Source organism: Crinia signifera, chromosome 3, assembly GCF_055691185.1.
Source record: "Crinia signifera chromosome 3, ASM5569118v1, whole genome shotgun sequence".
Taxonomy (NCBI): domain Eukaryota; kingdom Metazoa; phylum Chordata; class Amphibia; order Anura; family Myobatrachidae; genus Crinia; species Crinia signifera.
Genome location: NC_139219.1, coordinates 281,339,745 through 281,361,910, shown reverse-complemented (window position 1 = coordinate 281,361,910; position 22,166 = coordinate 281,339,745). Strand labels below are relative to the sequence as shown.

Here is a 22,166-nt window from a genome sequence, read left to right as displayed (position 1 = left end):
TATGCCATATACAATGGTATACAATTTTAAATTGTATACCATCGGGTGCCAATCGCGTCGCATCGCATACCATCGCATGCCTTATGGTCTGCGATGCGATGGGCGCCATGCTAGTACACAAGTACCGTAACTTTACTGCTGCGCACATTTCTGGGGAGGGAGGGCTCCTATTGATTATTATTATATGTATGGGGGGGGGGGGGGGCTCCTATTGTTTATTATGTGTGTGTGGGGGGTGGGCTCCTATTGTTTATTATTATGTTCACTTGTGCAAGACCGTCAGTAGAACTCTCGCTGTATGCCATCCAGGTCCCACTACTCAGGAGTGTCTTATTTACTCTGTATCTGCCCAGCCCAAATCCCAGACTCCATAGAGGTCTCTTGGTTGTTTGTTGCACATTTACAGGAGATAAGCTAGGGAATCCTATGCTATATTTGGACCAGGGGTTCCTTAAAGCTAAAAGGGGCCAGATGGGCAACAAGCAGGTAGATAAAAAAAAATTATATTAATGAATGGGGGGGCGCCAGAAACGTTTTTGGCAGGGGGGGTGCAAAATTTCTAGTTACGCCACTGACTGGGGCAGATGTATTAAACCTTAACAAGAGATAAATGCAAGAGTGATAAAGAGAGATAAACGTCCAGCCAATCAGCTCCTTACTGCCATGTTACAGGCTGTGTTTAAAAAAAGTCAGTAAGGAGCTGATTGGCTGGACGTATATCCATGGACCATGTACTGGTCCAGAACTGGACACAGTATTCCAGATGAAGCCATACCAATGACCTATAAAGTGGCATTATTACTTCTTCTTTTCTGCTACTGATTCCTCTCCCTATGCAACAAGCATCTGGTTAGGCTTCCTCATTGCTTTGCTACATTGCTTTCCTGCCTTTAAGTCACTTGAAATAGTGACTCCTAGATCCCTTTCCTCCTCAGTAGTTTCCATTATAGTACCATTGATACTATATTGAGCTTTTGGGGTTTTGAGTCCCAAGTGCTTAATTTTTCATTTTTTATTATTAAACAGTAGTTGCCATGCTCTTGACCAATTCCCAAGTTTACCTAGATCATGAGTCATTTGATTTACCCCTCCTGGTGTGTCTACTCTGTTGCATATCTTTGTGTCATCTGCAAAAAGGCATACTTTCCCTTCAATACCATTTGCAATGTCACTAACAAAGTTATTAACCCCTTCATGACAGAGCCAGTTTGTGCCTTCATGACAGAGCCCTTTTTTTCAAATCTGACATGTCTCACTTAAGTGGGGATAACTTTTTTTTGCTTTTACTTATCCCAGTGATTTTGAGATTGTTTTCTCGTGACACATTGTACTTCAAGTTAGTGGTAAATTTTCGTTGATACAGTCTGTGTTTTTTTGTGAAAAATACCAAAATATCGTGAAAAAATGGAAAATTTAGCAATTTGCAAAATGTTAAATTTTCTGCTTGTGAGACAAATAATCATACCACTCAAAATAGTTAATAACTAACATAGACCATATGTCTACTTTATGTTTCCATCATTATTTCAACTTCCTTTTAATTTTTTTGGACACTAGGAGGCTTACAATATGAATAGCAAATTCTCAAATTTTCATGAAAATTTCAAACACTGATTTTTTTAGGGACCAGTTCAGTTCTGATGTGACTTTGAGGGACTTGTATGTGAGACACCCCCATAAATGATGCCATTTCAAAAACTGCACCCCTCACAGTATTCAAAACAGCATTTTGGAAGTTTGTTAACCCTTTAGGTGTTTCACAGGAATTAAAACAAAGTGTAGGTGAAATTTCAAAATTTCTTTTTTTTGCAGAGTTTCAATTTTAATACATTTTTCTAACGAATACAGTAGATTTTACTAGAGAAATGTGACTAAAAATTGATTCCCCCAATTCTTTTGTTTTCAAAAATATCCTATATGTGGCCCTAGTGTGCACGTTGACCAAACCACAGGCTTCATAATAGAAGGAGCACCTACTTGATTTTGGAGCCTCCTTTTTATGAGATTTTTTTTTAGGCACCATGTAGGTTTCTAGGCACCATAAGTGCTAAAAGTTAGGAACCTCCCCCACAAGTCACCCCATTTTGCAATCTACACCCCTCAGGGAATTCATCTAGGGGTATAGTGTACATTTCAAACCCCCAGGGGTTTCACCAATTTTGGTATAACTGGGATGTGAAAATGGAAAATTACATTTTTTTACACAAACATGCAGTTCTGGCTCAAAATTTTTCATTTTCACAAGGAATGAAGGAGACAAAGCACCCCAAAATCTGTGCCCCAATTTCTCCCGAGTACGGCAATGCCTCACATGTGACCAAAAAATACCAGTTGGGTGCATGGCAGGACTCAGAAGGGAAGGAGTGATTTTTGGATTTTGCAGCAAAGATTTTGGTGGAATGAATGGTGGGTGCTATGTTGCATTAGCAAGACTCCCAAAGCACCAATACAGTGGAACCCCCCCACAAGTCACCCCATTTTGCAAAGTACACCCCTCAGGGAATTCATCTAGGGGTATAGTGTACATTTCAAACCCCCAGGGGTTTCACCAATTTTGGTACAACTGGGATGTGAAAATGGAAAATTACATTTTTTTACACAAACATGCAGTTCTGGCTCAAAATTTTTCATTTTCACAAGGAATGAAGGAGACAAAGCACCCCAAAATCTGTGCCCCAATTTCTCCCGAGTACGGCAATGCCTCACATGTGACCAAAAAATACCAGTTGGGTGCATGGCAGGACTCAGAAGGGAAGGAGTGATTTTTGGATTTTGCAGCAAAGATTTTGGTGGAATGAATGGTGGGTGCTATGTTGCATTAGCAAGACTCCCAAAGCACCAATACAGTGGAACCCCCCCACAAGTCACCCCATTTTGCAAAGTACACCCCTCAGGGAATTCATCTAGGGGTATAGTGTACATTTCAAACCCCCAGGGGTTTCACCAATTTTGGTACAACTGGGATGTGAAAATGGAAAATTACATTTTTTTACACAAACATGCAGTTCTGGCTCAAAATTTTTCATTTTCACAAGGAATGAAGGAGACAAAGCACCCCAAAATCTGTGCCCCAATTTCTCCCGAGTACGGCAATGCCTCACATGTGACCAAAAAATACCAGTTGGGTGCATGGCAGGACTCAGAAGGGAAGGAGTGATTTTTGGATTTTGCAGCAAAGATTTTGGTGGAATGAATGGTGGGTGCTATGTTGCATTAGCAAGACTCCCAAAGCACCAATACAGTGGAACCCCCCCACAAGTCACCCCATTTTGCAAAGTACACCCCTCAGGGAATTCATCTAGGGGTATAGTGTACATTTCAAACCCCCAGGGGTTTCACCAATTTTGGTACAACTGGGATGTGAAAATGGAAAATTACATTTTTTTACACAAACATGCAGTTCTGGCTCAAAATTTTTCATTTTCACAAGGAATGAAGGAGACAAAGCACCCCAAAATCTGTGCCCCAATTTCTCCCGAGTACGGCAATGCCTCACATGTGACCAAAAAATACCAGTTGGGTGCATGGCAGGACTCAGAAGGGAAGGAGTGATTTTTGGATTTTGCAGCAAAGATTTTGGTGGAATGAATGGTGGGTGCTATGTTGCATTAGCAAGACTCCCAAAGCACCAATACAGTGGAACCCCCCCACAAGTCACTCCATTTTGCAAAGTACACCCCTCAGGGAATTCATCTAGGGGTATAGTGTACATTTCAAACCCCCAGGGGTTTCACCAATTTTGGTACAACTGGGATGTGAAAATGGAAAATTACATTTTTTTACACAAACATGCAGTTCTGGCTCAAAATTTTTCATTTTCACAAGGAATGAAGGAGACAAAGCACCCCAAAATCTGTGCCCCAATTTCTCCCGAGTACGGCAATGCCTCACATGTGACCAAAAAATACCAGTTGGGTGCATGGCAGGACTCAGAAGGGAAGGAGTGATTTTTGGATTTTGCAGCAAAGATTTTGGTGGAATGAATGGTGGGTGCTATGTTGCATTAGCAAGACTCCCAAAGCACCAATACAGTGGAACCCCCCCACAAGTCACCCCATTTTGCAAAGTACACCCCTCAGGGAATTCATCTAGGGGTATAGTGTACATTTCAAACCCCCAGGGGTTTCACCAATTTTGGTACAACTGGGATGTGAAAATGGAAAATTACATTTTTTTACACAAACATGCAGTTCTGGCTCAAAATTTTTCATTTTCACAAGGAATGAAGGAGACAAAGCACCCCAAAATCTGTGCCCCAATTTCTCCCGAGTACGGCAATGCCTCACATGTGACCAAAAAATACCAGTTGGGTGCATGGCAGGACTTAGAAGGGAAGGAGTGATTTTTGGATTTTGCAGCTCAGATTCTGGTGGAATTTTGGTGGGTGCTATGTGGCATTAGCAAGACCCCCAAAGCACCAATACAGTGGAACCCCCCCACAAGTGACCCCATTTTGCAAACTACACCCCTCAGGGAATTCATCTAGGGGTATAGTGTACATTTCAAACCCCCAGGGGTTTCATCAATTTTGGTACAACTGGGCAGTGAAAATGAAAAAAATCAGCTCCTTACTGCCATGTTACAGGCTGTGTTTAAAAAAAGTCAGTAAGGAGCTGATTGGCTGGACGTATATCCATGGACCATGTACTGGTCCAGAACTGGACACAGTATTCCAGATGAAGCCATACCAATGACCTATAAAGTGGCATTATTACTTCTTCTTTTCTGCTACTGATTCCTCTCCCTATGCAACAAGCATCTGGTTAGGCTTCCTCATTGCTTTGCTACATTGCTTTCCTGCCTTTAAGTCACTTGAAATAGTGACTCCTAGATCCCTTTCCTCCTCAGTAGTTTCCATTATAGTACCATTGATACTATATTGAGCTTTTGGGGTTTTGAGTCCCAAGTGCTTAATTTTTCATTTTTTATTATTAAACAGTAGTTGCCATGCTCTTGACCAATTCCCAAGTTTACCTAGATCATGAGTCATTTGATTTACCCCTCCTGGTGTGTCTACTCTGTTGCATATCTTTGTGTCATCTGCAAAAAGGCATACTTTCCCTTCAATACCAGTGTACATTTCAAACCCCCAGGGGTTTCACCAATTTTGGTACAACTGGGATGTGAAAATGGAAAATTACATTTTTTTACACAAACATGCAGTTCTGGCTCAAAATTTTTCATTTTCACAAGGAATGAAGGAGACAAAGCACCCCAAAATCTGTGCCCCAATTTCTCCCGAGTACGGCAATGCCTCACATGTGACCAAAAAATACCAGTTGGGTGCATGGCAGGACTCAGAAGGGAAGGAGTGATTTTTGGATTTTGCAGCAAAGATTTTGGTGGAATGAATGGTGGGTGCTATGTTGCATTAGCAAGACTCCCAAAGCACCAATACAGTGGAACCCCCCCACAAGTCACCCCATTTTGCAAAGTACACCCCTCAGGGAATTCATCTAGGGGTATAGTGTACATTTCAAACCCCCAGGGGTTTCACCAATTTTGGTACAACTGGGATGTGAAAATGGAAAATTACATTTTTTTACACAAACATGCAGTTCTGGCTCAAAATTTTTCATTTTCACAAGGAATGAAGGAGACAAAGCACCCCAAAATCTGTGCCCCAATTTCTCCCGAGTACGGCAATGCCTCACGTGTGACCAAAAAATACCAGTTGGGTGCATGGCAGGACTTAGAAGGGAAGGAGTGATTTTTGGATTTTGCAGCTCAGATTCTGGTGGAATTTTGGTGGGTGCTATGTGGCATTAGCAAGACCCCCAAAGCACCAATACAGTGGAACCCCCCCACAAGTGACCCCATTTTGCAAACTACACCCCTCAGGGAATTCATCTAGGGGTATAGTGTACATTTCAAACCCCCAGGGGTTTCATCAATTTTGGTACAACTGGGCAGTGAAAATGAAAAAAATACATTTTTTTACACAAAAATGTACTTCTGGCTCAAAATTTTTCATTTTCACAAGGAATGAAGGAGACAAAGCACCCCAAAATCTGTGCCCCCATTTCTCCAGAGTACGGCAATGCCTCACATGTGACCAAAAAATACCAGTTGGGTGCATGGCAGGACTCAGAAGGGAAGGAGTGATTTTTGGATTTTGCAGCACAGATTTTGGTGGAATGAATGGTGGGTGCTATGTTGCATTACCAATACAGTGGAACCCCCCCACAAGTGACCCCATTTTGCAAACTACACCCCTCAGGGAATTCATCTAGGGGTATAGTGTACATTTCAAACCCCCAGGGGTTTCATCAATTTTGGTACAACTGGGCAGTGAAAATGAAAAAAATACATTTTTTTACACAAAAATGTACTTCTGGCTCAAATTTTTCATTTTCACAAGGAATGAAGGAGACAAAGCACCCCAAAATCTGTGCCCCAATTTCTCCAGAGTACGGCAATGCCTCACATGTGACCAAAAAATACCAGTTGGGTGCATGGCAGGACTCAGAAGGGAAGGAGTGATTTTTGGTTTTTGCAGCTCAGATTCTGGTGGAATGAATGGTGGGTGCTATGTGGCATTAGCAAGACCCCCGAAGCACGGTGAAATGATGAACCTAATAATCCATAGATGTGTGGTATATTTTGAAACACTCCTTTATACATAGGCCGGGTTTGTCGGGGCAAGTTTCACAGTGGAAAATAGTTTCCTTTCTTATTCCCTTTTTATAGCAAACTTTGCACCTTTTTTGTGTCCTGCCCTTTCTTGCAGTGGAGGGGATTTCGTTGGGAAAATGCTGCCCTGGTACAATACGGGGGCCAGTACTAGAAGTACTGGGGCCCTCTGCCTGCTGATTCCCAAATGTTAGGCTCTTTATGACTTCCTCTTGAAAGTGCATAAATGTCCCCCTCTGGCCGGTAGAACGGAATAGCACGTAAGCGTTATACAGTGCCATCTGGATGATATACACGGCCAGCTTCTTGTACCAGATATTTGTTTTCCGCAGGGCACTGTACGGCTTCAGTACCTGATCTGAAAGATCCACTCCGCCCATGTACTTATTGTAATCTAGGATACAATTTGGTTTTGAGGTGTGGGTACTGGTACCTCGTACAGGGATGGAGGTGGTACTGTCTCCATGAATTGTTGTCAGTATAAGGACATCCCTCTTGTCCTTATATTTGACCAACAACATATTTTCGGTGCATATTCCCCTGCTTTCACCCCTTCTCATTACTTGGGCAATGTGCGTTTTGGGGAGGCCTCTTTGGTTCTTGCGCACAGTACCGCAAGCTGCTGTACCTCTTGAACCAAGGGCCTTAAACAGGGGGATGCTGGTGTAAAAGTTATCCACATAGAGGTGATTACCCTTATCCAGGAAGGGGTGCATTAAATCCCAGACAATTTTTCCACTAACACCTACGAGGGAGGGGGGGCATTCTGGTGGTTCAATTCTTGAATCCTTCCCTTCATATACCCTAAACTTGTGGGTGTACCCTGTGGTGCTTTCACACAGCTTATACATTTTTATGCCATACCTTGCCCTCTTACTGGGAAGGTACTGGCGGAATTTAACCCTTCCTTTAAAATGTATAAGGGACTCGTCGATACTAATACATTTATCAGGGATGTATAGCTCTGCAAATTTGGCACTGAAATGATCAATGACCGGCCTGACTTTGAATAGCCTGTCAAAGGTGGGATCATCTCTGGGTGGGCACTGTGCATTATCGGTGTAATGTATAAATTTATGGATTGCCTCAAAACGAGCCCGGGGCATGGCCATACGGTGAAATGGGGTGCTGTACAGAACATCTGTACTCCAATATTGCCTAATTTGTGGCTTTTTTACTATGCCCATATGTAACACCAGACCCCAAAACGTCATCATCTCTACTGCATCTACAGGGGTCCACCTAGCAAATGATGACGTGGGGTTTTGAGCAATAAACTGCTGGGCATATAAATTAGTTTGGTCCACCATTAAATTTATAAAATCATCAGAGAAAAATAATTTGAAAAAGTCAATTTCTCTGAGACCTGTTGAATCAAATTGGATTCCTGGGATGGCCAAAAACTCAGGAACCTGGGGCTCAAAATTGTCTGGTGGTGGGGTCCATACGAGATCAATTATTGGGGGGGGGTCTCAGCTGCTCTACGGGGGCGTCTTTGAGGGGGTCCCTCATCATCAGAGGAGGAAGAGGAGCTTAAGACAAATCCTTCAAATTCCCCGCTTGCCTCACTGGCTGTGTCAGAGTCAGAGGCAAGCATGGCATATGCCTCCTCCACCGAATACATTCTCCTGGATGACTGGGACGACATTTGGGATGACATTTGGGATGCCATTTATATTTTTGTGTTACTGGTAGTGAAATGTTTCAACACGTGTATAGTGTAGGGGGGGGTACAAACTTTATTTCAACCCGGGGGGTATGTAGTGTGTAGTGTGTATGTAGTGCAGAAAAAAAAAAATACAAAAAAAAAAAATTGAAGGGTTCAAAAAAAAAAAAATGGAAGGGGTTAAAAAAAAAATGGAAGGGGTTAAAAAAAAAAAATGGAAGGGGTTAAAAAAAAAAAAAAATGGAAGGGATTTAAAAAAAAAAAAAGGTCCTGCGCCAAAAATTGAGCAGTAACGTCCGTCACTGAACAGCGCTCAAAGGCAACAGGAATTTGATCCAAAAAAAAAAAAAAATAGATCAACCCTGTGCCGAAAAAGCTGATCAGTGATGTACGTCACTGATCAGCGCACAGTGGCCACAGGACACACACAAAATCACAGTGTGTGTAAAAAAAAAAATGTAAAAAAGACCCCACAGCACTCACAAAAAATAAAAAAAGGTGATCAGTGATGCGACACTGATTACCAGTGAGGGGCAGCAGGTGCACAACCTTTGGTGGTACTGACAGGTATATATAAAAAAAAAAACCTCTGTACCCCCAAAAAGTTGCTGATCACCTCAGATATAGTGATCAGCACAAAAGGCGGGGGCAGCAGACACAAAATTTAGCACTCTCTATCACTCTCTGTCACTATCTCTCTCTATCTCTCTATCTCTCACTATCTATCACTCTATGACACTGCAGCAGCAGCACTGACAGGTATATCTATAGTTATGTCCAAGTACATCGTGGCTGCGTTGCGCATAAAGTGCGCCATGCAAATCGCGCCTGGATCGCGCCTGCTCCTTGCGCTATAGTCCCGTTATAGATCGCGTTATAACGTAACGTAATCTTGTAAATGTAACCTGCACTTACACTCATTGACCACCAGATGTCACTTTTCCCAAACAGTACAGCGCATGCGTAAAAATCTCTTCTACAAAACAGTGGCCGCCACTTTTCACTACGGATTTTGTCCTTACTTTACGGACAGTTTGTACAGTATTTATTCGCAGAAGCAGCTACGTACGGTCATTTATGTAATTGGTACAGAAGCCATGCTAACCTTTGCTATTGCTAGATGACTACTTAAAACATTATTTGAGGACCTACAGTATCATACTTTACACTACGGATTTTGTCCTTACTTTACGGACAGAGTTATTTTCTTTTATTCGCAGCCGCAGTGACGTACTGTATGGTCATGAACTGTATGTGATTGGTGCAGAAGCCATGCTAACCATCTGCCAAAAGTAAAATCACAGGCAATAGTGGCCTAGCGGGTAGAGGCACGGCTTCACTATCTCAGTATCAGTAGTTCGATCCTCAGTTGGTTACATTATATTTTTATTTTTGAAACGTTCTTTTTTTTTTTTTTTTTTTAAACTAATACAGGTACTGTAGTTACAGTAGTTGGTGCTTATCAAATTCTTTCGGACTTTTCCACAAACAAAAATTCACAATGGCAGGCATCCATGTACACGATAGTTAATACCCATACTGTACATACTGTACGGCGCTACAGAGAACGGTTTTTTTCGCAAAATAGATTTAGCTGTGCAGGTAAAACTCCTTGCCTTGAGGACCGTGTTTCGGGATAAAATTCGCTAACCTTTGCTAACCAGTCACTTTTCACTACGGATCTTGTCCTTAGTTTACGGACAGTTTGTACAGTATTTATTCGCAGAAGCAGCTACGTACGGTCATGTATGTAATTGGTACAGAAGCCATGCTAACCTTTGCTATTGCTGGATGACTACTTAAAACATTATTTGAGGACCTACAGTATCATACTTTACACTACGGATTTTGTCCTTACTTTACGGACAGAGTTATTTTCTTTTATTCGCAGCCGCAGTGACGTACTGGATGGTCATGAACTGTATGTGATTGGTGCAGAAGCCATGCTAACCATCTGCCAGCAGTAAAATCACAGGCAATAGTGGCCTAGCGGGTAGAGGCACGGCTTCACTATCTCAGTATCAGTAGTTCGATCCTCAGTTGGTTACATTATATTTTTATTTTTGAAACGTTCTTTTTTTTTTTTTTAAACTAATACAGGTACTGTAGTTACAGTAGTTGGTGCTTATCAAATTCTTTCGGACTTTTCCACAAACAAAAATTCACAATGGCAGGCATCCATGTACACGATAGTTAATACCCATACTGTACTGCGCTACAGAGAACGTTTTTTTTCCGCAACAATAGATTTCTCCAAACTCAGACACAGACCGACACCTCAGACAATAAGATGTTGATTGCAGTCATATGTTAATTGAAGTCTGCCTTTTTGTTTGTATATAATTCAAATGCACCTATCAGCTTCATGAAGGATTTCCTTTGTCTCTGCCAGCATAAATTCAGCTACAGATATTAAAATTGTCAAACAATCCAGTTTGTTTTTCTGCATCTAAACCGTGTAGAATTGCTACGGATCGTCTCTTCATCTCTTGCCTGTATACAAGCACGAGATTGTACCTGTACACCTGGACTATTCATTCTGCTGAATCCAAAGTCAAGTTGTTGCTGCGTTCCTGTTCTACCAAGCGTTACCATCATACTGCCTTCCTTCCGCAAGAAGAGTACAGTATCATCTCGCTGGAGCAGTAAGTACACTATACAGTAGTACAGTCATTTGTACATTTCACTGATTGCTGCATTACAGTATACAGTAAGCAGCACTACAAAACGGTCCCTGCGCGGAAGCGCTCGTTTCCCACCCTTCCCTGAATGAAGATGTTTCCCTTTTTTCCCTACTGTTCAAATGCACCCGGTGCAGAATACTGTATACAATCGCCTGCTGTGTATACTGTATTCAGATACTGCAGGCTGCCGCTATGGGTATTGTCCGTAAATACTAGAGTCTGTTTCGCAGACTAACTGTATACAGTAGCGAGTAGTGATATCGTGATTTTTGATGTTCAGTGCAGTGCAGTAGAGATAGCGCCATTGAGAATATTGTACAATGTGTTAAAATTGCCTGGTGTGTATGGGCCGCAAATCCCCGACTAGCGATGACAGTACTCTATTAGGGTGGGCTACTGTAGGCTGCTAAATACTAGTTCTCTCCGTAATACCATTGGTGTAATACCGTAAAACACGTATTTTTTCCTCAAACGAGGGGACCGGTGTTTTTCTCATGTTTACAGACTGTTTCGCAGGCTTAGTCAGTAGTAGGAGCACGTGATACAGTATCGTGATTTTTTCATCTGAAAATTGCCTGGTGTGTATGGTCCAGAGTTCCCCGACTAGTGATGAGAATACTTTATTAGGCTACTGCAGGCTGCCGCTATGGGTATTGTCCGTATAATGTGTAATAAATCCTGGATTGGGGTATTGTCAGTAATATTGTTGTAATACCGTAAATAACGGATCATTTTGCATTTTTTCCCGCATACTGTACTAGTAATTGAAGTAGTCACAGCAATAGGATCACGTGGTATCGTGATTTTCCGCCATTTTAGGGATCAACATGGATGCCACATACAGTACAGTGCAGTGCAGTAGAGATAGCGCCATTTAGAATATTGTACGTGTTAAAATTGCCTGGTGTGTATAGGCCGCAGATCCCCGACTAGCGATGACAATACTCTATTAGGGTGGGCTACTACTGGCAGGCTGCTACTATGGGTATTCTCGTATAATCTGTGCAACTGTAAATACTGTTGGTGTAATACTGTAAATACTGTACAGTAACGTATTTTTTCGCAGGTGGGGGATTTTTGCGCATATTAATAGACTATTTCGCAGACTCAGTCATACTGTATTTGTGTAAAAAAAATCCCCTAGCTGTGTACAAAATCCCCTAGCTGTGGGTGTATTGTAAGTACTGTACAGTCATTACATTAAAAGTAATGCCATGACCACAGGCTGCTCCCCCTGCATAATAATTTGTGTCATGGCATTACTATTATTAATAGTAATGCCATGACACAAATTATTATACAGGGGGAGCAGCCTGTGGTGTCATTGCATTATTATTATACAGAGGGAGCAGCCTGTGGTGTCATGGCATTACTTTTACAGTATATTATACAGGGGTAGCAGCCTGTGGTGTCATGGCATTATTATTATGCAGAGGGAGCAGCCTGTGGTGTCATGGCATAATGCCATGACACCACAGGCTGCTCCCCCTGTACAATAATAATGACACCACAGGGTGCTCCACCTGTATAATATAAAAGTAATGCCATGACCACAGGCTGCTCCCCCTGTATAATAATTTGTGTCATGGCATTACTATTATTAATAGTAATGCCATGACACAAATTATTATACAGGTGGAGCAGCCTGTGGTGTCATTGCATTATTATTATACAGAGGGAGCAGCCTGTGGTGTCATGGCATTACTTTTACAGTATATTATACAGGGGTAGCAGCCTGTGGTGTCATGGCATTATTATTATGCAGAGGGAGCAGCCTGTGGTGTCATGGCATAATGCCATGACACCACAGGCTGCTCCCCCTGTACAATAATAATGACACCACAGGGTGCTCCACCTGTATAATATAAAAGTAATGCCATGACCACAGGCTGCTCCCCCTGTATAATAATTTGTGTCATGGCATTACTATTATTAATAGTAATGCCATGACACAAATTATTATACAGGGGGAGCAGCCTGTGGTGTCATTGCATTATTATTATACAGAGGGAGCAGCCTGTGGTGTCATGGCATTACTTTTACAGTATATTATACAGGGGTAGCAGCCTGTGGTGTCATGGCATTATTATTATGCAGAGGGAGCAGCCTGTGGTGTCATGGCATAATGCCATGACACCACAGGCTGCTCCCCCTGTACAATAATAATGACACCACAGGGTGCTCGCTCCACCTGTATAATATAAAAGTAATGCCATGACCACAGGCTGCTCCCCCTGTATAATAATTTGTGTCATGGCATTACTATTATTAATAGTAATGCCATGACACAAATTATTATACAGGGGGAGCAGCCTGTGGTGTCATTGCATTAATATTAATACAGTATACATGAAACAGCACAGCAGATACTGTACTGTATGTCGTTTTAGATCATGTTAACTTACTACTGTCCTGTGTTTTATCCTCGACCAGGCTCCTCCTGTCCTGCTGCGGCTCCACAAATTTCTGTTCCCCTCTCTGCGGCCTCCTGAAGCGTCCCCCACGAGTTGCTCTGCGGGCGGCCCCAGCCTTCCTCCAGTCTCTGAGTGCAGACGCGTGGGTGGGAGGCGTCAACGTCATGACGTCCACACCGCACCCAGCGTCTGCCGACTGCCACTGGGGATAAAAGGGAACAGGCTGCCGACCGGAGCCCTCCTCCTTGTAGCCGTGGAGGCCGGCGGCCATGTTGCTGTGGCCTCAGACATCATTTAAAAAACCACAGGAACATGGCCGCCCACAGGAACATGGCCGCCGGCCTCAGAAACGGGCGCGGCGGCGCGGCCCGCAGCACACCTGCCAGAGCGGCCTGGGGGGCAGATGGCACCCTGCCCCCCGGCCCAGCCCGCCCCTGCCTCCACCCCTCCTAGTCTGTCTGTCTAAGCCCCATCTGTTAACGTACTGTACTTTTGTTTATCGCTTCATCCCTTTTATTGAAAAAAAAAGCTCATGTCTATGCAGTACGGTCACATAATTTTCGGTACTTGTGACTTACAGTATCTGGGCAGCCAATGTTGAAATTGTATGCCAGTACCCTAAGCATGCGATTTGATGCGATTTCCCTTGAAATTCCTTTGAAGAGAAAATTGCTGTTGCATTGTACAGTATGCTATTGTATTGCATGCGATGCGATTTGATGCGATTTTAATACTGTATGTACAGATGTACCCAGATGCCTGTTTCATATGTGAAATGGCCCCCCAGACCCCATTTTTAATTGTATTCCCACCCTGATGGCTAAATGCCCCCATTGTTAACGCCACCCCACTATCAACGCCAACCCGAAGCGTGGCGAGCGGCGGCGTTACGCGTCCTCCGACCTTTTCATACCCCCACAATCCACGTCGGCGTGGAGTTGATTTTATATAGTGTGGCGAGCGCAAGTGGGGTGGCGTTAACAATGGGGGCATTTAGCCATCAGGGTGGGAATACAATAAAAAATGGGGTCAATTGTATGATTGTATGCGATGCAATTTGACGCGATTTTTAGGTGCGATGAAGAAAATCGGGCGCCCAAATAAGTCACAAGTACCTAATTTTCACTACTGTAATACCATAATACAATACTGTATGCTACTGTATTGTACTGTAACTAATGTACTGTACTGTACTGTATGTACTGTATTAACTTGAATCTTATTGTTGTGTATTGTAGAGTGCACTGCCTACTGAAGATGGTGAAAACAAAAAAATTCTATTCTGGAGAACCTACACTTGCATGTCCCAAGAGAATGGCTGCATTAGTGCCAAACATTAAAAATAATATCGTTAAGAAGAAAGCAGGAAAAGAAAATATTCCTGTTGTCAAACTACGTAAAAATGCCAAGGCCAAGAACAAGTCTTTGTTCGCGACTACAGGAGAATCTCACGATGACTGTCTGGTGCAAGACATTAACACTGATGCACAGCAAGACATTAACACAGTGACAGATGTGTCAGTTCCCGTAGATAATGACTTGCACCCTTTGGAGCTTCACATTACACCTCTTGAACAAAAATCTCAATCACCGTCCCGTAGGAAACTTAACTTTCTGGATCACAACCCACCACAATGTAGCTGCACAGGGCTGGTGAGAGACATTTTGGGCAAGATGACCCGCCTTGAAACCCAAAACAATGGACTGTCTGTACATGTGGATGAACTGAAAGCGGAAATTCATGTACTGACAGGACAAATTAAAGTGCTGTCAGGAGGTCTGAATGACATGCTTGCTCAAGCCAAACAATGGCAAGCTGCTACAGGGCCACCCATTACACCCACAACATCTAATCCAGTACAATCACAATTTGACTGCCCTGATGCATTTGAAACAGAGGATTTTGACTTGGAAATGACCCAACCAACCACATCTTTCCACTTTTCTGATTTGGAGATGACACCAGCTTCATCCAACCGATTGGCCAGCCCTAGCGTGGACACAGAAACTGTTTTACCAAATGAATTGGTGAACATGGACACAACACCAGTGTCATCTCACTGGTTGCCTGCCACACATAATGCTTCAGATACACAACAACGTCAGACCAACTTAACAAGTACCCCACTGACATCTCACTGGTTGGCTGACAGACACAATGCACCATCCCAAGCCTCTAACAACATGGACACTGCAATGGTTGCATCATCCCAATTGTCCCCTGGAAATATGATCGTCGCAACCTTACCTCAACATCAAACAACATCACCTCTACATGAAAGAACACCTAGAAGCATACCCAAAGAATTGTGCGCTGTGGGGATTTCCTTGCCTGACATGCCACTCAAAGTCATCACAGCTGAGGGTGTCAACACTCTCTTTAAAGCAGCGAAGATGGAAATGCACCGTTATGCACAACAGATTTTCCAAGAGCATGTTTCTTTTGACCTGTATAAGAATTGGTGCAATCGGGTCAATTATGATGGGCAACGTAATAAATTTGCAATCCCAGAAAATCTGCGCCTCGATATAGTGACACGGCTCATGGGGAAATTTGAGCTTACAAAGGCTGATTGTACAAAGATAAAGGACACTTTAAATGGATTGCTACGGATGCCCAGAGTTACACGCTGGACGTGCTTACTGTAGCACAGCAACTGGAGACGTCTCTTCAAACTGGCATCTACTGTACTCACAGAACAAAGGACTGGCAATGAAATGGAAAAAAAGTACGTTTATGATCTTACTGTACTGTACTGTATCTCTCTCCCTCTCTCCCATCCCCTTTCCCTGCCAACATGTTTCCCCCCCCCCCCCCGAAACCCTTGTGACCATTCAGTACTAACGTTATTCTTTATTCTTCTCTCCCATTATCCACCATGACACTCTACCATGAGCAAAATCAAGCGTGTTTGGGACAGAGAACAAAGGACTGGCAATGAAATGGAAAAAAAGTAAGTTTATGATCTTACTGTACATTATCTCTCTCCCTCTCTCCCATCCCCTTCCCCTGCCAACATGTCTCCCCCCCCCCCCCCGAAACCCTTGTGAACATTCAGTACTAATGCTATTCTTTATTCTTCTCCCCTTATCCACCACATGCCACTCTACAATGAGCAAAATCAAGCGAGTTTGGGACCGAGAACAAAGGACTGGCAATGAAATGGAAAAAAAGTACGTTTATGATCTTACTGTACATTACTGTATCTCTCTCCCTCTCTCCCATCCCCTTCCCCTGCCAACATGTGTCTCCCCCCCCCCCCCCGAAACCCTTGTGACCATTCAGTACTAACGTTACTGTATTCTTTATTCTTCTCTCCCATTATCCACCATGACACTCTACCATGAGCAAAATCAAGCGTGTTTGGGACAGAGAACAAAGGACAGGCAATGAAATGGAAAAAAAGTAAGTTTATGATCTTACTGTACATTATCTCTCTCCCATCCCCTTCCCCTGCCAACATGTCTCCCCCCCCCCCCCCCCCCCGAAACCCTTGTGACCATTCAGTACTAATGCTATTCTTTATTCTTCTCCCCTTATCCACCACATGCCACTCTACAATGAGCAAAATCAAGCGAGTTTGGGACCGAGAACAAAGGACTGGCAATGAAATGGAAAAAAAGTACGTTTATGATCTTACTGTACATTACTGTATCTCTCTCCCTCTCTCCCATCCCCTTCCCCTGCCAACATGTGTCTCCCCCCCCCCCCCCGAAACCCTTGTGACCATTCAGTACTAACGTTATTCTTTATTCTTCTCTCCCATTATCCACCATGACACTCTACCATGAGCAAAATCAAGCGTGTTTGGGACCGAGAACAAAGGACTGGCAATGAAATGGAAAAAAAGTACGTTTATGATCTTACTGTACATTATCTCTCTCCCTCTCTCCCATCCCCTTCCCCTGCCAACATGTCTCCCCCCCCCCCCCCCCCCCCCGAAACCCTTGTGACCATTCAGTACTAATGCTATTCTTTATTCTTCTCCCCTTATCCACCACATGCCACTCTACAATGAGCAAAATCAAGTGAGTTTGGGACCGAGAACAAAGGACTGGCAATGAAATAGAAAAAAAGTACGTTTATGATCTTACTGTACATTACTGTATCTCTCTCCCTCTCTCCCATCCCCTTCCCCTGCCAACATGTGTCTCCCCCCCCCCCCCCCCGAAACCCTTGTGACCATTCAGTACTAACGTTACTGTATTCTTTATTCTTCTCTCCCATTATCCACCATGACACTCTACCATGAGCAAAATCAAGCGTGTTTGGGACCGAGAACAAAGGACTGGCAATGAAATGGAAAAAAAGTACGTTTATGATCTTACTGTACTGTACATTATCTCTCTCCCTCTCTCCCATCCCCTTCCCCTGCCAACATGTCCCCCCCCCCCCCCGAAACCCTTGTGACCATTCAGTACTAACGCTATTCTTTTTTCTTCTCCCCTTATCCACCACATGCCACTCTACAATGAGCAAAATCAAGCGTGTTTTGGATAGAGAACAAAGGACAGCCACGCCTTGCAAAAAGCTTTGTTGTGACCAACAGTACTTTAAATTATTGTACCTAAAATACTGTATGACTTTGTCCTGTTTAAATTAATGTGCTGTGTTTTTTTTATTTTATTTTTTATTATACTGTATTTGAAGTCCCCACACATGATTCAAATTGTACAGTATGGTACTGTGTAAAGAAGTTTTGGAAAGATGTACTGTACTGACACCTGCCCAGTAGACTGTACTGTAATAATTACAAACTGCAAACCATCTTTAATGAAACGTACTGACAGTAATGATTGTTATAAATTTTTTATTAAAAAAAAAAAAAAAATTATATTAATTCTAATAATAAATTGAAAATCCGATTTATTATCATCTGCAGCATTTGCACCACTCTTCTTAATTCTTCTGTGAAAATAAACAAACAAACAATGTACAGTTTTAGAACAGAAATACTGTACATGTTGAATACTGTACTTTACAGTACAGTAAGCATTACTATTACTACAGTATACTGTACTGTACTGTACTTTACCTCTATCCATGGGTGGATTTGGATGAGGGGTGGAGGCTGCCTCGTCCTCTTGTACCCTTGGCACTGTGGAAAAATGAGAAAATATGCTTTAAAAATAAAGTTTTTATTACTGTAGTATTATTATTATTACTTGTAATACACTAGTTACTGTATGGTTATTACTGTAAAGTACAGTAAGTGTGCGATATGACGTGCAGCATATGGCAGCAGCTCAAAAGGGAAGGAGGCTGCTGCCAGGGCAATAAGATGTAATCCCTGGCATCGAGCAATAAATCCCTGGCATCAAGCATGTAACATCTAGCAATGAGAATGCACTGTAGGTAAGCCGCAGTTGTGTGGCATAATACTGTACAGTACAGTATGTAATGGGCATTACGGTGTGTGGCATAATGTGTGTCAAATAATGTGTAATGGGCAATACAGTACAGTACAGTATGTGGCCTAATGTGTAATGGCCATTATAGTGTATAGCATTCTGTGTAATGGCCATTACTGTGTGTACCATTATGTGTGATGGGCAGCATGGTGTGTGGCATAATGTGTAATGGGCATCACGGTGTGAGGCTTAATGTTGAATGGGCATCACGGTCTGAGGCATAATGTGTAATGTCTGTGTGACATGTAATAGGCATTACGAAGTGTGAGGTGTACCATGTAATGGGCATCACAGTGAGGGCATCACAGTTTGCAGTGCAATGGGCATTACGGTGTGTGGCATAACGTGTAACGGTGTATTGTTACGGTATATTACGGACACTGTCCTTAAAGGTGTATTCGCAGATTAGAGACAGAGTACTGCGAAGGGATCTATTATTAAGGTATTGGTTCTTTGGTGTATAATACACAATAAAGGTACGCTACGCTGCGCCACGATTTGTTCGCACATACTGTACCTACTGTAGGTATAAAAGGTACGCTGGTTACGGACATAATACGTAACCTAGGCTTTTCACTTACAGTATTGTCCTTTGGTCATAATAAATCAACATTAACAATTGGTGGGGGGGCCTGTAGAATGCCCGCAGGGTACCAGCGTGGGCCAATGGCACGCCAAGAAAAGACACAATTAGGAGAGAAAGAAAAAAAAAACACAAACTCAAAAAAGAAATGACAGGACTTACTCTCAGACAGAGCGGCTGAGGCGCTGGGGGCTGTTATGGTGCCCTGGTCTGCAATCGGAGTCACTGTGGGAAAATGTCAAAAATGAGAACAAGTGCTGTTTACTGTTAATAAACTTACCGTACTCTTATTACTGTAAATAGGGCGGGGGTGGCTTTACAAAAAGGCGTGGACTGAATTTTATAAAGTGCTGCGCCCGCCATACTATACTTTAGATGATCCACTCTGCTCCAAAGTGGATAAGACACATACTGTACTGTACTGTAATGTACCGCTGCGCATTCCCTGCTTACGGCTGCCCTGGATAGTGGTTGTTTCAAAAGGAGACATTTGCCAGTGCAGTACCGGATGTACACTAGTACTGCCAGTGGCAATTGCCTCCTTTTGTGCATCAGAGGCATTGGCGCAACGCTCCACCCCCACCCCCCTGACATGGACACAACGCTGACTACGCAGGGCTGCGCTAGGCTGCCATTGGCCCACGCTACCAGCGTGGGCCAATGACACGCCAACAAAAGACACAATTACAGTAGGAGAGAAAGAAAAAAAAAACACAAACTCAATAAAGAAATGACAGGACTTACTCTCAGATGGAGCGGCTGAGGCGGTGGGGGCTGGAAGGGTGCCCTGGTCTACAATTGGAGTCACTGTGGGAAAATGTCAAAAATGAGAACAAGTGCTGTTTACTGTTAATAAACTTACCGTACTCTTATTACTGTAAATAGGGCGGGGGTGGCTTTACAAAAATGACGTGCAGCATACGCAGCAGCTCAAAAGGGAAGGAGGCTGCTGTGGCTCTGGCATGTGGCAATGCAGTTTAAAAAGGAAGAAGGCTGCGGCTCCGGCAGGTACTGTATCTGATACGAAGAGTGCTTAATGCTTCCCGAAAGTGTGTGCAGTGTGCCCCCAAGCATTGAGCATGAAACTTCCACTGTCAATTAGCATTTAACCACCCCCTTCTCAGGTAGCATGGAACCCCTGGTAAAATGCATGTTACCCCCTGGAAATGAGCAGTTCACCCCACCCCCCTGGCAATTAGCATTTCACACCCTCTGGCAACGAGCATGAGACACCTGGAATGGAGCATGTAGACCAGGGCAATAAGATGTAATCCCTGGCATCGAGCAATAAATCCCTGGCATCAAGCATGTAACATCTAGCAATGAGAATGTACTGTAGGTAAGCCGCAGTTGTGTGGCATAATAATGTACAGTACAGTACAGTATGTAATGGGCATTACGGTGTGTGGCATAATGTGTGTCAAATAATGTGTAATGGGCAATACAGTACAGTACAGTATGTTGCCTAATGTGTAATGGCCATTATAGTGTATAGCATTCTGTGTAATGGCCATTACTGTGTGTACCATTATGTGTGATGGGCAGCATGGTGTGTGGCATAATGTGTAATGGGCATCACGGTGTGAGGCTTAATGTTGAATGGGCATCACGGTCTGAGGCATAATGTGTAATGTCTGTGTGACATGTAATAGGCATTACGAAGTGTGAGGTGCACCATGTAATGGGCATCACAGTGAGGGCATCACAGTTTGCAGTGCAATGGGCATTACGGTGTGTGGCATAACGTGTAATGGGCATTATGGCATGTGGTATACTAGAGTATGTATTGGCTGTGTGACATGTAATCGGCATTACGGTGTAAATTTTTGACGTGCACCATTGGAACGCACATTTTCTATTATCCCTGTTTTACAAACATTGGTCAAGCCCTGGCATAATGTGTAATGGGCAGTATGGTGTGTAGCATTATGTAAAATGGTCATTACTGTGTGTAGCATTACAGTATGAGTGTTGGCCATTATGGTGTGTGGCATTACTGTATGTGTAATTGGCATTACTGTACTGTACAGTACAGTATGTTGGGTGGCATTATGTGGAATGGGCATTACTGTGTGTGGCATTACAGTATGTGGAATGGACATTACTGTGCATGGCATTACAGTACTGTATGTGGAATTGGCATTACTGTGTGTGTAATTACAGTATCTCTAATGGGCATTAAAGTGTGTGGCATTTTGTGTAATAATAGGCGGTGATGGACATGTCCAGTGATTGACATGCCCCTGGAATGGTGCACCCCTAATAAAATGGGCTACGCACACCTACTATACTGTACAGTATGCGCAGCAATGCTTACCTTCTTCATGGCGGATGGAAGCACAGGGACTGGTGTATTCAAAGGGGTAACGAGGACGAGGAGGGGTGGTCAGCCACTGATGTCTGTTCTGGACTGGCCCTGTAAAAAATAATAAAACACATTGGCACCTGTGCAATACAGTATTGTACACGCATGATTACCCATCCACCAGCGCAGGGGATCTGGCGTTTACCTGCACTGTGTGAGAGTTACTCGCTAATTTGCATGACTACGAAGGGCTGCTGCAGGGAAACTACGCTAACTGCGCTGGGGAGGAGGGGGTGTTAAAAAAAAAAGCCGTGGACTGTTTTCAATAAAGTGCTGTGCCCACCACACTTGATAAAATAGACTCCACGTCAACGTGGATACTGGGGGTACTGTATGAACAGGTCGGGAGGACACTTACTGGCTGCCAAAGTTTGAGGTGACCTTCTGGGGCGTACACTTTCCATCCTCC

General features: G+C 43.3%; 1 long non-coding RNA gene across 1 annotated transcript; it reads right to left on the bottom strand.

The window, feature by feature from the left end:
- Positions 1-19,566: 19,566 nt before the first annotated feature.
- LOC146064592 (uncharacterized) lies at positions 19,567-21,808 on the bottom strand. Its single transcript, XR_014471830.1, has 3 exons — positions 21,710-21,808; positions 20,137-20,199; positions 19,567-19,617 (listed from the first exon to the last, which is right to left on the bottom strand). It is a non-coding gene; the product is annotated as an uncharacterized LOC146064592 (long non-coding RNA).
- Positions 21,809-22,166: the final 358 nt, after the last annotated feature.